Here is a 12,545-nt window from a genome sequence, read left to right as displayed (position 1 = left end):
GGCGGGCTTGTGCCTCTGGGGCCTAGCTGCTGGCCTCTGCAGTCAGACCCCGGGGATGGGGAACGTGTCGACTTCCCCAGTGTGTCTGCAGTTTGCTGCAGTAGCCCCTGCGTTAACGCTCCCTCTCCTGCGGCTACAGATGCTGCACTGCTCCAGCGCCCCGGTGCGGACAGAGCCGCCGCTGCTCTCTGCGGTCCTGGAGAGCGCGTGAAGGCGCACACTCCGGGCAGCGTCTCCGTGCGTCCCCGTCACCGCAGTTCTCCTCCCACACCTCCCGCGTGCCCCGCCCCTCCTCGCTGTACGCCTTCTCCTTGGCTGCGGGCCGACAGCTCCGTACCGCCGCAGCACCTCGCTTCTGGACAGCCTACAGTTGGCACACAAGCCCACACCCACTTCGCCCAGCCGCAGCCCTGCCAAGCATGTCGGCGCTCGAGTGGTACGCTCAGAAGTCCCTGGGCGACGGCATCTTCTGGATTCAGGAACGCTTCTATGAGTCGGGCAACCGAGCCAACGTCTGGCTGGTACGTGGTTAGGAACAGGATGTGGTGATTGACACGGGCCTGGGGCTACGAAGCCTTCCGGAGTACCTGCACTCCTTCGGCCTCTTGCAGGACCGCGGCGTGAAAGAGGACGCTGCGTGCAGGCCGCTGCTGGCCGTGGCCACACACGTGCACTTTGACCACTCCGGCGGCCTCTACCAGTTCGACCGGGTGGCCGTGCACCACGCCGAGGCCGAGGCATTGGCTCGCGGGGACAACTTTGAGACCGTGACCTGGCTGTCCGGCAGTGAGGTGGTTCAGGCGCCCAGCCCTGGCTGGAGGGCCAGGCAGTTCCGAGTGCAGGCGGTGCAGCCCTCCCTCATCCTGCAGGATGGTAATGGGCCTTCCTGGGCGCTCGCGCTCTCATTAAGGGAGGGAATTGGGGAGAAACTGTACGAGGGATGCATGTTGCAGACGTTTGTGGCTGTAAGGGAACTTGTTTTGTCACAATGCAGAAACACCACTTACGTTTCTCCTTTCCCTGAGTAAAATCCCGCTTAACTGGAGCCAAGGCCATCCAGACTTCACTACCAGAAACCGGCTTTGGCACCTTGTAGCAATGCTGAGTACTGGAATGAAAGCCAGCCTCAACTCCCTAGTCCGTTTCCTGTGTAAGGTACAGTAGTAACAATACAGAGGCTTGTGAGTAGGCATTTCCTAGCCTTTTCCCCGAACACCTGTGTGATACTTCCATGCGCTTTTCTAGCAAGAAGACTTTTAAGGAAAAACGCCTAACGGAGAGTGCATGTCATGTTCTATGCTTTTGAGAATTGCTGACTTCATCCACTGTCAGCGGTCACTGCCGAGTATGAGCAGGTACCACCTGTAGGCTTAGAAAGCCATTAGAAAGCAGTGATTCCAGTCTGCTTGTGCATCCTCATCTTCCAGATAGGTTTGTGTTCTTGATGTTGCCTCATCAAAAAGCTTATCATTGAACATATGAAGTGCATGTCAGAGGCTTACAGTAGAACAGGTAATTTGGTCTGGTTGAAAGCAAGGCCTGACAAAGATTAATAAGAAGGTTATTTACAGTGATGGTGAAGTGCGTGGACTAATGTATAGGTGGTGGTGGGCCTCTGGCTCTGTGAAAGACAGGATGGGAATTAGAGAGAACTAATGGAATAAAATGAAGTAGAATAGGGCCCCAGCCCTCCCAATCTCATGCAGGCACTTAAATAATTAATCAAATAAGCCACAGCAGCAGTATTTGTATATTAACTTCCTTTTTTCTTTTTAGAGTGCATCTGTTGATTTCATTTTATCCTCACAACCTATTTGATGTAAGGCAGCTGACCCCCGATTAAATGGCTTGTCTAGAGTCCACAGAGCAAGATTTAGGACAAAAGCTAGGATTTGAACCAAGGCAGAGTAGATCAAGGCATGCAGATTGTACATATATCCTATTCCATAAATATATTATGGTAATTCTGAGTAGAATGTGAAACCACCTTCATTCCTTTCTATCTTAAAGCCATTTTAACTGCCAATTTAATTTAATTCATTAAAGTGTACCTCTAAAGAGGTAGAGAAATCCAGTTCCTGCAGTACAATAATGCTCACTTTATGACTGATCCATATGAAATAATTATTTTACAAAAATTATTTTATCTTACAGATAAGATCTTGATCACCTGAGATATAAAAAATAGAAAGGAATATTCCATACCTTATACCTCATCCAAAAAGTCTTTTCATTAAAATTTTAAATATAAAGATAAAAGAAAAATACTGGGTTAGATGAGAGTATTACATTACCTGACAATTTGAGATGATTACTGTATTTCTTAATAAAATTAATACTTCTAGAGGTAGGGTTTCCATGCATTTGGTGGGTATTCAGACTAAATTAATTCTGGCACTCTGACCAAAAAATGTTGACATTAGTGTTTAAGATATATTTAAATTGTCTAAAAAAATGACTTCTGATTTATTTACTTTTGCTCCTGTGCCAGCAATAGGATATTAATGGTGAAACAATGATAGGAATTACTTTTCTATAAGTGAAGCATCCAAGTAGGCCTGAATATCATGCCTGAGGTTTCATAGCCAGTTTGGGAAAAAGCTGGGACTAGAATCCAGGTTTCCTAAATCCCAGTTGATGAAAGAATGAAAGCATTTTAGAACTGTAAGGGGCCTGCAAACTACCTGTATGGTGCTTTAAGCCTTTGAAGGTGTGAAAAGAAACCTTAATATTTACCAGACACTTTGAAGGTGATAATACTGTGTTAAATTAGAAGTTGTTTTTCATTAGGAGCTAGAAGAACCTTGAAGGGTAGAGGGAAATTTTTTCTCCCCACAAGGGCAGAGCCTGACTCCCAGCAGAATAAGAAAAACAAAAAGCAGACGACAAACAAAAAAACACAGATGGGGACTGACTTTGCTGAATAACATGACTTGCTATGAGTTATAAACCAATTCAGTGCTTGGCATGTTGACCAATGAAATGAAATAAGAAAGCCCAGACACAGAACCACATATGTATGAAGCTGTGGTATGTGCATAGTTCATGTGTCACAGAAGTGGGCAACGGAGAGACTGTTCAGAAAACTGGGCCTGGCAAAATGGCCATCCATACGGAAGAAGAGATTACATTGTACCCTTACATTACACCGTATACAAAAATCAACTCCAGATGCTTAAATGTTAAATATAAGTCTTCAAAATGTTTAGAAAACCGTAATAGAAATATTTTTAAACTTTGAGGAAAGGAAAAAAATTCTTAAACAAGACAAAAAAAGTTGACTATACAAGCAAAGATTGATTAAAATGATTTTTTTTCTTAAAAAGACAACTTGAAAATAAGCTACAAATCAGAGAATATATACACAATAAACATATACTCAATAAACACACTAACAGAAGACAAGTATAAGAATGTATTAAAGGCTCTTTTTTATCTGTGGGAGACTATATTCTTATTTGAAATGATTCAGGACGTATTTCCCTACATCACTGGTTTTGGGGCTGGCCACTAACTTCCTTGAGCCCACAGAATGCGAGCAGATACGATGTGATACCCCAGCCTAGCGGAAGCTTTAAAAGCATTGCAAGTGTCTGCCGATCCTCTGTCTCCTGCACCCTTTGCCAGGAGAACGACATGTCCTAGTAAAACCTGTTCTTGTAGTGTGGTCCCAGGGATGGGAAGACAGAGCCAGACCCCAACCACAGGTTAGAGCAGAGAGGCAGTTGACTTGCATGCTTGAGAGAAAAAAAGAAATGTCCCTTGTTATAAGCCACTGATATTTCAGGTTGCTTATCACTGCAGCAAAAGCTGACCAAGAAGGAAACTAGTGCCTAGAATAAAATGTGTGGTTTTGGCTTTGAGGCTGAGTGGCCAGCAGCAAGGAAATTATTATAGGGGACTAGAAAAATGGCAAGCTATATAATGCAGTAGTGAAATACTTAGCAAAACTGTCACATATGATAATTTGGAAGGCAGAAAATATACCTACTGAATTTATGGCTCTGGAGAAATTTGGAGACAGAGTGTTTGTGTGAGTGGGTAGTTCCCAGCTACATTTCGGGTTGAAGATAGGGATGATAGCAGAAAACAACGGGCTTATTTGCAAGCAGAATCGAAAGGGAACACGGGAAGTCTGGAAATTATAGGGCTCACAGGGTTGGAAGGGGTAATCATCTGTCACTCCTAAACCTCTCCAGCCTGTAAAGTGTTCTCAAAATAGGACAACTTTAGGGGCAAAGATCTAAACAAAGGCAAGGCTTTGAGCAGGGGAGACCAAATTGAGGGCATGACTGTCACTCCCTTTGTTAAAACCTCTGATGAGATTAAAACAGCTCCAGGGAATCCCATCCATTGGGCAAAATGACTCCTGGGAAGCTCCCGTAAAGCCTGGTAGCGTAAAGCACCTGACATGTTATGTAGCGGGACAAAGAGCGGCATGTCTCAGTGAAATGTGAGTCTGGCTACTGACACCTCAAAAAAAAAAAGCTTTTGAGAGAGTTACACTGTCCAAAGTGCTGTCTGTCTAGATTAAATAAGACTGACTTTACAGGACACAAAATGATCTTGAGCCCCAGCATTCAACAGGCAGGAAGCAGGCTGATGATACTGATAAGAAAAACAAAGAAAATGTCAAAAAAAACGGTAGACATTTCACAGAAGAGGAAACACTTACGGCTGATAGACAGATGAAGAAATGTTCACCTCATTATTGGTCAGGGAAATGCCAAGCCAGACCAGAAAAGAGATCTCAAATTTGGTAATTTGGTAAGCAAAGATTGCAAACTCCGACAATACTAAGTGTTCAAGCTAATGCAGATCTATGTGATCAATATATTGTTGGTATTTTTATGCAACTAATTTGGAAAATCATTAGAACCATCTCATAACAGTAAATATTCTAAGTCGGCAATTTCATTTTTTTAAGAAGTCTTGCTTATACAAAAGTGTTTATAGCTGTATTGTTTACAGTGGTAAAAAGATGGAAAAAACTCAAAATCCCATCAAGAGAGTGGATGAGTAAATAGTACACTTAACCAATAGGATATTGTACAGCAGATGCAATGAATGAAACACAGGGCACTCGATCTGGTCATATATTAAGAAAATATTATTGGGCAAAAATAAGTGCCTACAATTATGGGCAGTATGATATCCTTTTAGTAATTTTTAAATAGCTACAGCAAAAAAATACACATTTTAGAAACACATGCAGATTAGAACTATGAACCAGATTAGAACTAAAGGTAAGCATGGGAATTCAGGGTGTTTGTTATCATGGGTTGAAGAAGTCAGGTGAAATAGAATGGAGGGAAGGTAGAACTAGAAGTAGATTATAGACAAGCTGCCAGCTTTCACTTTGAGCTGTGGTTCACATGGGTTTATGGTATTATTAAAAGAGGTAAAACTTTAAAAGAAGAAGTTGTTTTGGTTGTTTTTTAAAAGTCACAGATCATTAGAATTAAAAGCATCCTTAGGAGTCAGTTAGTTCTCTGCTCCCTTATTTTCCAAATGAGAAAATAGGCTGAGAACAGGGAGTGACTAACCGAAGTTACTCTGTTCTTGAGTGGCTCAGCCCAGCCGCTCCTGCTGTGATCCTCCCATCTCAGTACCAACATACCCAAGCCAGGGCTGCATCCTTCATTACTTCCCCCACATGAACCCACTTGTCAGTCCCGCTCTGCGGACACACCTGGGTCCACCACTTTGTACACCTTCTGCCAGCCGAAGCCATGAGCACCTCTTGCTTGGATCTCTGCTTTTGCCTCCTGAGTAGTCCTCTTACATTCTCTCTTGCTCCTCCCCAAACCTGTTCTCCACACAGCTGAGGGAGAAATGTTCTCTCTGATGAAACTTCTCGGCTGTCCTTCAAATGCACTTAGAACACAATTCAAATTCATCCTGGCCTACTCGGCTTCAGGTGAGCTGGGCCCTGCCTTCCTCTCATACTCATTTCCTGTCATTGCTGCCCTCACTGGCTTTCTTTCTCGACACTCCAGGCTGGTCTCTGCCTGCAGCAAATGCTGCCAGTACCCCGTCCAGGTCTCTCGGCCAGGCATTCCATCTCTGCACACCAACTGGATTCCGCCATGGAAGACTCTTCTGCCCATGAGCAGCCCTTGGCAATGATTGGCAGGAGCTTGAGGGTAACTGTCCCGGCTCCCTCACTCCTGGATGGGATCCCTCAGGTGCTCTACATGTTTGCCTAAGTGTCCCCTTGAGGCTCAGTTTGCGTCACCCACAGTTGCGTTGGCCTGATAACATATCCTTTATTAAGTCCTTTCCTTTCCTTGTTTTGTTCCCCACTCGCTTAATCATCCTTACTTCACTTTCCAAACAAACTGCTTTCACGTAGTTCTTTGCCTCAGGTCTTACTCAAAGGGTAGTGTAAGCTAAGATACCGCGTCAGGCCTTTGCACTCATGTTTTCTCTGCCTAGAATATTCTCCTCCCCTTCACATCTCCTTGTCATTCAGGTCTCAGCTCAAATGCCCCTCGGGTCTATCCCTTTGTTGTTATGCTCCCTCACTGACTTATTCTGGTTGAAATTATCTTGTTTACATAATTAACTTGAAAAGTTCTCTCTCTCCCCCAGGGTGTTATCTCCACAAGGGCAAGTAGTTTCCAGCACAAAGGAGAGTGCCTGCACATAGTAGGCATCCTTTAGATATTTGTTAACTTAATTAATGACTGATTTTGCTGGGAGGGATGTCGAATCCTGCATCAGCAGAACGATTTACAGTAGCTGTTTGTGTGTATGCATTTCTAATTGACACAGCAAATACTGGTCTGTAAATGGATACAGCTATTGTTTTTGAGTAGCTGATTCTCTTTAGTGGGTTTAATCTGCTTCCAACTACTTACAAGGGCTCACGATTGCTCTGCTAATTACAAATCCCGATAAACTCTCCATTAAAGTATAGCTTCTAAGTACCTTCCACCCGATAATACTGTTAGGAGGAATTACATATGGTTGAAAGTAAGAGAACCAGATTTATTTAATAACAGTCTTAACTTCAACTTGCCTTTCCGTCGATGTACCTGAATTAGTAAAACCACACTGTCTTTCTCTGCTTGTTTACCCACGTGAGATACTGATGGAGGTTTACCCTGGGGAATACAGATGTGGAACCAGGAAGAAATGCTCCGTGTGTGGTTCTTTGGAGAAAACTCACTTTTTTGTGTGCCTTGGCCCACCCCATGTTCACCTGGCATGAACCTGCTTTGACCTGGGACTCAAAGGGCACGTCCCTTTGCTGAGGGCATTCAGGCAGAGGCCTGTGGTGGGGGGGTCATGAGGCTTAGATTTCCTCATTTGTAAAACAGATTTATAATAATGACTCTATACTGTCGCTCTGGGCTGGAGGGGTTTCCCAGCTCCTGGCAAGTTCACTCTGGATTCTTTGAGACCTAAATACAACAACGGAATGTTGGGGGTGGGAGTAAAAGGTTTAAGTACCAAGTTTTATTCTCACCGTGGCAGGTCAAGTGCTAGAGTCTCCTCTGCATCTGGCAAGTCCATCTCTGTCTCTGTCTCTGTCTCTGTCTCTGCCTCCGCGCCAGCCTCTCCTCCACCCCTCTGCTCGACCCCAAGCACTGGGCGGAGCTCTTTATATAGCACCACAGGCAGCATTGGCTGATTGCCAACGGGTGTGTAAGCTCCAGCCTATGCAGTAAGCTGATTACATCATCAAGCAGATTAGGGTGAGCTGAGGATCCTGGCCATACAAACTTCCATTTTCCCTATACATACCCTGATGTGAATGTTGTGGGCTAAAGTGTCTGGGGACATCCAGGGGCAGGTATCTGCCCAGAGGCTGTGCAAAATACTAGTTCAGAAGTGGAGCCCGACTGCTTACGGCTGTTCCACCTGCCTGGTGGCTAGCTGAGTAATCTTGGGCAATTTCTCTGGGCCTCCATTTCCTCATCTGTAAAATGGGGGTATTGTCTCCTAATTCCAGAGCTTTGAGGAAAATTAGACAGGTTAACACATGTGAAGTGCTTAGAGCAGTGCCTGGCACACAGTGATGTTGGCTCTTAACTATTGTTATTCCACGGAGGGCTAGGGGAACATCAAGGTTAAGGGATGGATGGAGGGTAAGGAGCCTCTAACAAGTCCTAGAAGTAACAGCCATAGAGTTTGGAGGAAAACTAGGAGGATCGTGTGTCATAGAAGCCACAGCAAGAGGAAGTTTCCAGAAGGAAGGGTCAACAAGGTCAAGGGTGCTGAGAGGTCAGACAAGGTGACAGCCAAGGGTGCCATGGATTTAGCAAGAAAGAGGTCCCTGGTGACTTTAGCCATTGCAATTTTGGTGACATGTGAGGGACAGAGGCCAGTCTGCAGTATATTAAAAACATGGGAAGGGAGGAATTGGAGAGCATGGGGTGAAATATTTCAGTTGCTCGGCTGGAAAGGGATGCAACCAAGAAACAGCAGTGGCAGAGGGACAGTCAGGTCAGTAGCCGTCTGTTTTGCCAAACACACATTCCATCCAGCCATCATCTCCTATGAGACTCATGACCTCTGGTCAGCTAAGCAGGGGAAACGTTAGAATTCATAACTTATCCACGCAGACACTTATGTAAATAGAACTCAAGAGTGGCAGGGCTGGGACAGAAGCCAGGCTGCTCATTTCCTCTCTCTTTTCATGATGCCGGTACAACTGTTAAAGAAGGGACTGAGCAAGAGGGCGTGGGGTGCTCAGTGCCATCCACCTGCTTTATCACACCTGTATCTCAAAGGACCCATCTGTGGAAGGTGGATGGAGGAGGTGGCAGAGGAGGGTGGTGACAGGTTCCTTTAATGAAGGAGGACCTGACATCGGCTGGGTGCCCAACATGTTCATCCGATTAAATCACATATCCGGGGGTAGGCGAAATCTTTGGCTGAGATTTCTAGTTCTGGCTAGAAACAGGGGGGCAGGATGGACTCAGGTCAGTGGAAGGAACACCGTCTATTTTTCATATCTGCCCTCCTCCACAGTCCTTTCTCTGCCGTCTTACATCTGGCTGGCTGACAACAGCACTGGCCCTTGATTCTGCTGCAGGGCAGTTGGGGGTGTGTGACTTGAAAGAGGATGTGTCACTTAGAGCCGTGCTTGTGGGAAGTGAAATGCATCCTTCTGGCTCATTTGGGAAATGTCTTTATGTCAAGGACTTTGGAACAAGAAAACCGTAATGGTGTGATTTTGGAAAATCAGGGCAGAAGAGACCCAGTGTGGGCTGGAGGAGTGTCCAGGGAGTAAACTGATGGATGCCCATCCAACATGAAGCAGAAGCACGGCCGGAGGGCCGATGGGGCAGGACAGCCTTCATGGAGCACCGCCTGCGAGGTCTCTGCTGTTGCCATTCTGACATTCTTAGCTTTTGAATGCAGATCCCTCGTTTTCATTTTGCCCTGGAAGCTGGAAATGTTGTGAACTCTCCTGGTTGTGGGCACGGGCGGGTGGAACGCAGACTGCGGACTTTGGCTGGGTCTGGCAGGCAGCAGCCCTGACTTCTGATGCTCCCCATGTGAACTTGGCTCCTGAGACTCACCCACCTCTGAGCAAGCCAGGTGAGAAACAGGACTTGGCCGATTTGGAATCAACTCTTCAGAGCAGCTGTAAAGATGCCTCAGACAAACCTAGCAGGGAGGGAGGAAACACAGGAACCCTCAGAAACCGCAGTAGGTAAGCTGGGCTGTGCTGGAAGCCTTTGCACACATTTCCATGTTAACCTCACAGCGATCTTAAGATAGAGTCACTGTGAACCCAGGTTTAGAGGACATGACTCAGAGGTTTAGCAAGATGATTAGTATTTGCCAGGTGCTACAAACTGCCAACCTGGGCTAAAATGCAGGTGTCTAGACCTCAAGACCATGCTCTTTCCACCACACTAGAGGACAGAGGTGAAGGCCAGGAGACCTGGCTGTCTGGGTTCTGGTGGCTGGCACATCTGAGGCCCAGCTCCAGTCTTGAGGGGCAAGGAGTGTGAGTTCAGTGTGTGAATCTGTAGTTGATTCAGCTCACTTGAGCCCAGGAGGCCAGACCTGGCAATGGCAGCATTTCTGGGGTGTGCCAGCTCTGAACTGAGCCCTGGAACCAGGCCTGAAGACACAGAAAGAAGGGCATCCTAGCCTAGACCAGCCTGGGCTCCCATCTTGTGGGCACAGGATGCACTGGAAAATGGGCTGTGGGCCGAGGTGGGGCTCAGGCTGTTCACCTACCAATCCAGGAAGAGAAAGGCTCTTCAGAGGTCTTTTCCAGCAGCCTATGGGCATGTCACCTGAATCATAGGGGGGCTTGCTTTAGGTGGGCATATTTTGGAGTCAAATTACTGCTACTTCCTGCCCCTGCTTCCTTGCTCCACAGGGTGGAATTGTGGGGGCTTTTTTCTCACTGTTCCTTGCAAAGCCGGCACCATGCCCTGGCTTTCAGGTGGGGAACAGAAATCCCACAGGGCTTCCCACCATCCTAGGGGCCCTGACTTGCCCACCTTTCTCTGACCACAGCCCAGCTCTCCAGACAGGAGACATTGCCAGAAAATATCACAGAGGAAGAGCGCTGCCTGGGTGTTAAGAGGCAGAGCTGTCTTAAGGGCTCTGTCACTGGGTTCCATGTGACAACATATTTTTCCTTTCTGGGCCTCTGGCTCCTCATCTGTAATGTGAGAGGGCCCACCCCCCATTTGTCCTGCTCTGTGGGGACTGGGGTCCAAAGGGAGAAGGACAAAGGGCCGCCGGTGTCCTTCTGGTGCCAGTCTGTGCACACCCAACCTACACCGACTCCTCGGGTAACTCACAGTTGCTTGGCAAGGTGGACATTTTTGATTCGGGGCCAAACAGCTCAAGAACCACAAAACTGAATCTGCGACACTTCTGGATCCAAGCCCATGTCTTGGGCTTCTTTGAACATCTGGCTTCCTGGGTGTTAGAATCTAAGTTTTAGCTGGAAGCATTTTAAATGTGGCTTGGCTCTTAGGGTGGGGAGGGTCTAATGTCTCAGGGGTTGGGATCAGCCCTGTTAGGCTCTGTTGCCTTGATCCCCTTTGGAGAGGGAAGGGTGACCCACCCAGCAGGCTCCTTCAGCATCATAGGCCTGACTCCAGGGGCCAGTCACACAAGGGATGGCTGACGGGCTGTTTGGGGCATGGTTTGTGGGCAGGAGTCTACCTGCACGTGGAGGTCCAGACAGTCACTTAATGCCAAACCAGAGAGGGTCTTGGTGGTCATCCAGGCTAGGGGCTTCTGATGGAGGGAAGCAGTAGGGGTGGATTACCCGGGGAGGCTTTTCAAGATACCCCACTGCCCTGGATTTAGAGTACAGAGGTCCAGAGTGAGGTTTAAGCACATGTCTTTTAGTACAAGTTTCCCAAATGGTCCTAATAGGATCCCATTTCCAGGGAAACAGTCACTGATTTAGGCCACCTCCCAATCTTTAGGTGAGGACACTGAGGCCCAAGAGGGGGTGAAAGATGTGCTCAAAGGCCCACAGAAAATGAGCAGCGGGGCCCAGAGAGTCTGGCTCCTGATTCTCATGCTTTCTCCCCTGAAGAAACCCACCTCCTCACCTGTCAGCCCACCTAGACTCTTTCAAAATTCCCAGCCCGACTGCCTTCCCTTCATTCTGTCCCACAGCCTCTAGCATGAGCCCCTCAGTCCACACCACACATCTGGCCACAACCTTGTCCTGAGCAAAAGATTGCGTAGGGCCCTCCGCTGCCAGCAGGGTCAAGTCCCAGGGCCGGAGCCTAGAACCGGGATCCCGTGAGACCTGGCCCACGGTCCTCCTGGCTTCACTTCTGGCCACTCCCTGCGGGCCGGGATCCTTCCCCCGCACTGCAGCGACACCAGCCTCCACACTGGCTAGTCTCGTGCTATAAAACAATTGTTCGATTTTCCTTAAGAAATATGTCACGTTTGTTTTCACAAAAGCCTATAAGCAGGTGTCATTATTATCCCCATTTGGACATACAGCCCAGAGGTTAAGCAAGTGAAGTCACACAATACATACCAGGGGCTGGGGCCCCGAGCCAGGAGGTCTCCCCGGAGCCCACTCTCATAACCACGGCTCCCCATCCTCTCCACCCTGCCACTGGGGAAATCCCACCTTCAGCCTTCCAGGCCCAGTGGAAAGGCCATGCTGCACCCCAAAGAGCCCCCTCACACTGGGCATGCACCACCTCTGGCCTGCGCATTATGGCGTCCTTACCTGTCGCGCCCACTCCCTGGTTTGTGTGTTCGGTTCCCTCTCCAGGTCCTGGATCTTGTGGTCAGGTCTCTTTGACCTGACTGCCATGCCGGAGCTGGCACCAGTGGCCCTAGGAGTATGTTTGCTGAGTGAATGAGTGAAGGAATGAACTAATGATACCTGAGACCTGGCACCAGGATCCCGCACTGCAGTGCCCCCACCAGCACCCTCAGACACTGCAGGCAGCCTGGTCTCCACCGGGTGTGCGAGGCGCAGGAGACAGTGTAACATAATCAGGACTTGGGCCTGTGAGCAGCAGAGTATGTGGAAATCCTAACCAAGGGGCCACTTAGTCGATGCTCAATGAAACAGTACT

At 47.7% G+C, this 12,545-nt stretch overlaps 1 pseudogene; it reads left to right on the top strand.

Annotated features, from left to right (window-relative positions):
• The first annotated feature begins 320 nt into the window (after positions 1 to 320).
• Positions 321 to 6,209, top strand: LOC130683231 (acyl-coenzyme A thioesterase MBLAC2-like; annotated as a pseudogene).
• The last annotated feature ends 6,336 nt before the right edge of the window (positions 6,210 to 12,545 follow it).

The sequence above is a fragment of the Manis pentadactyla genome, chromosome 4 (genome assembly GCF_030020395.1).
Source record: "Manis pentadactyla isolate mManPen7 chromosome 4, mManPen7.hap1, whole genome shotgun sequence".
NCBI lineage: Eukaryota > Metazoa > Chordata > Mammalia > Pholidota > Manidae > Manis > Manis pentadactyla.
The sequence above is the reverse complement of the archived record's forward strand: the minus strand, read 5'-3'. Positions and strand labels throughout refer to the sequence as shown.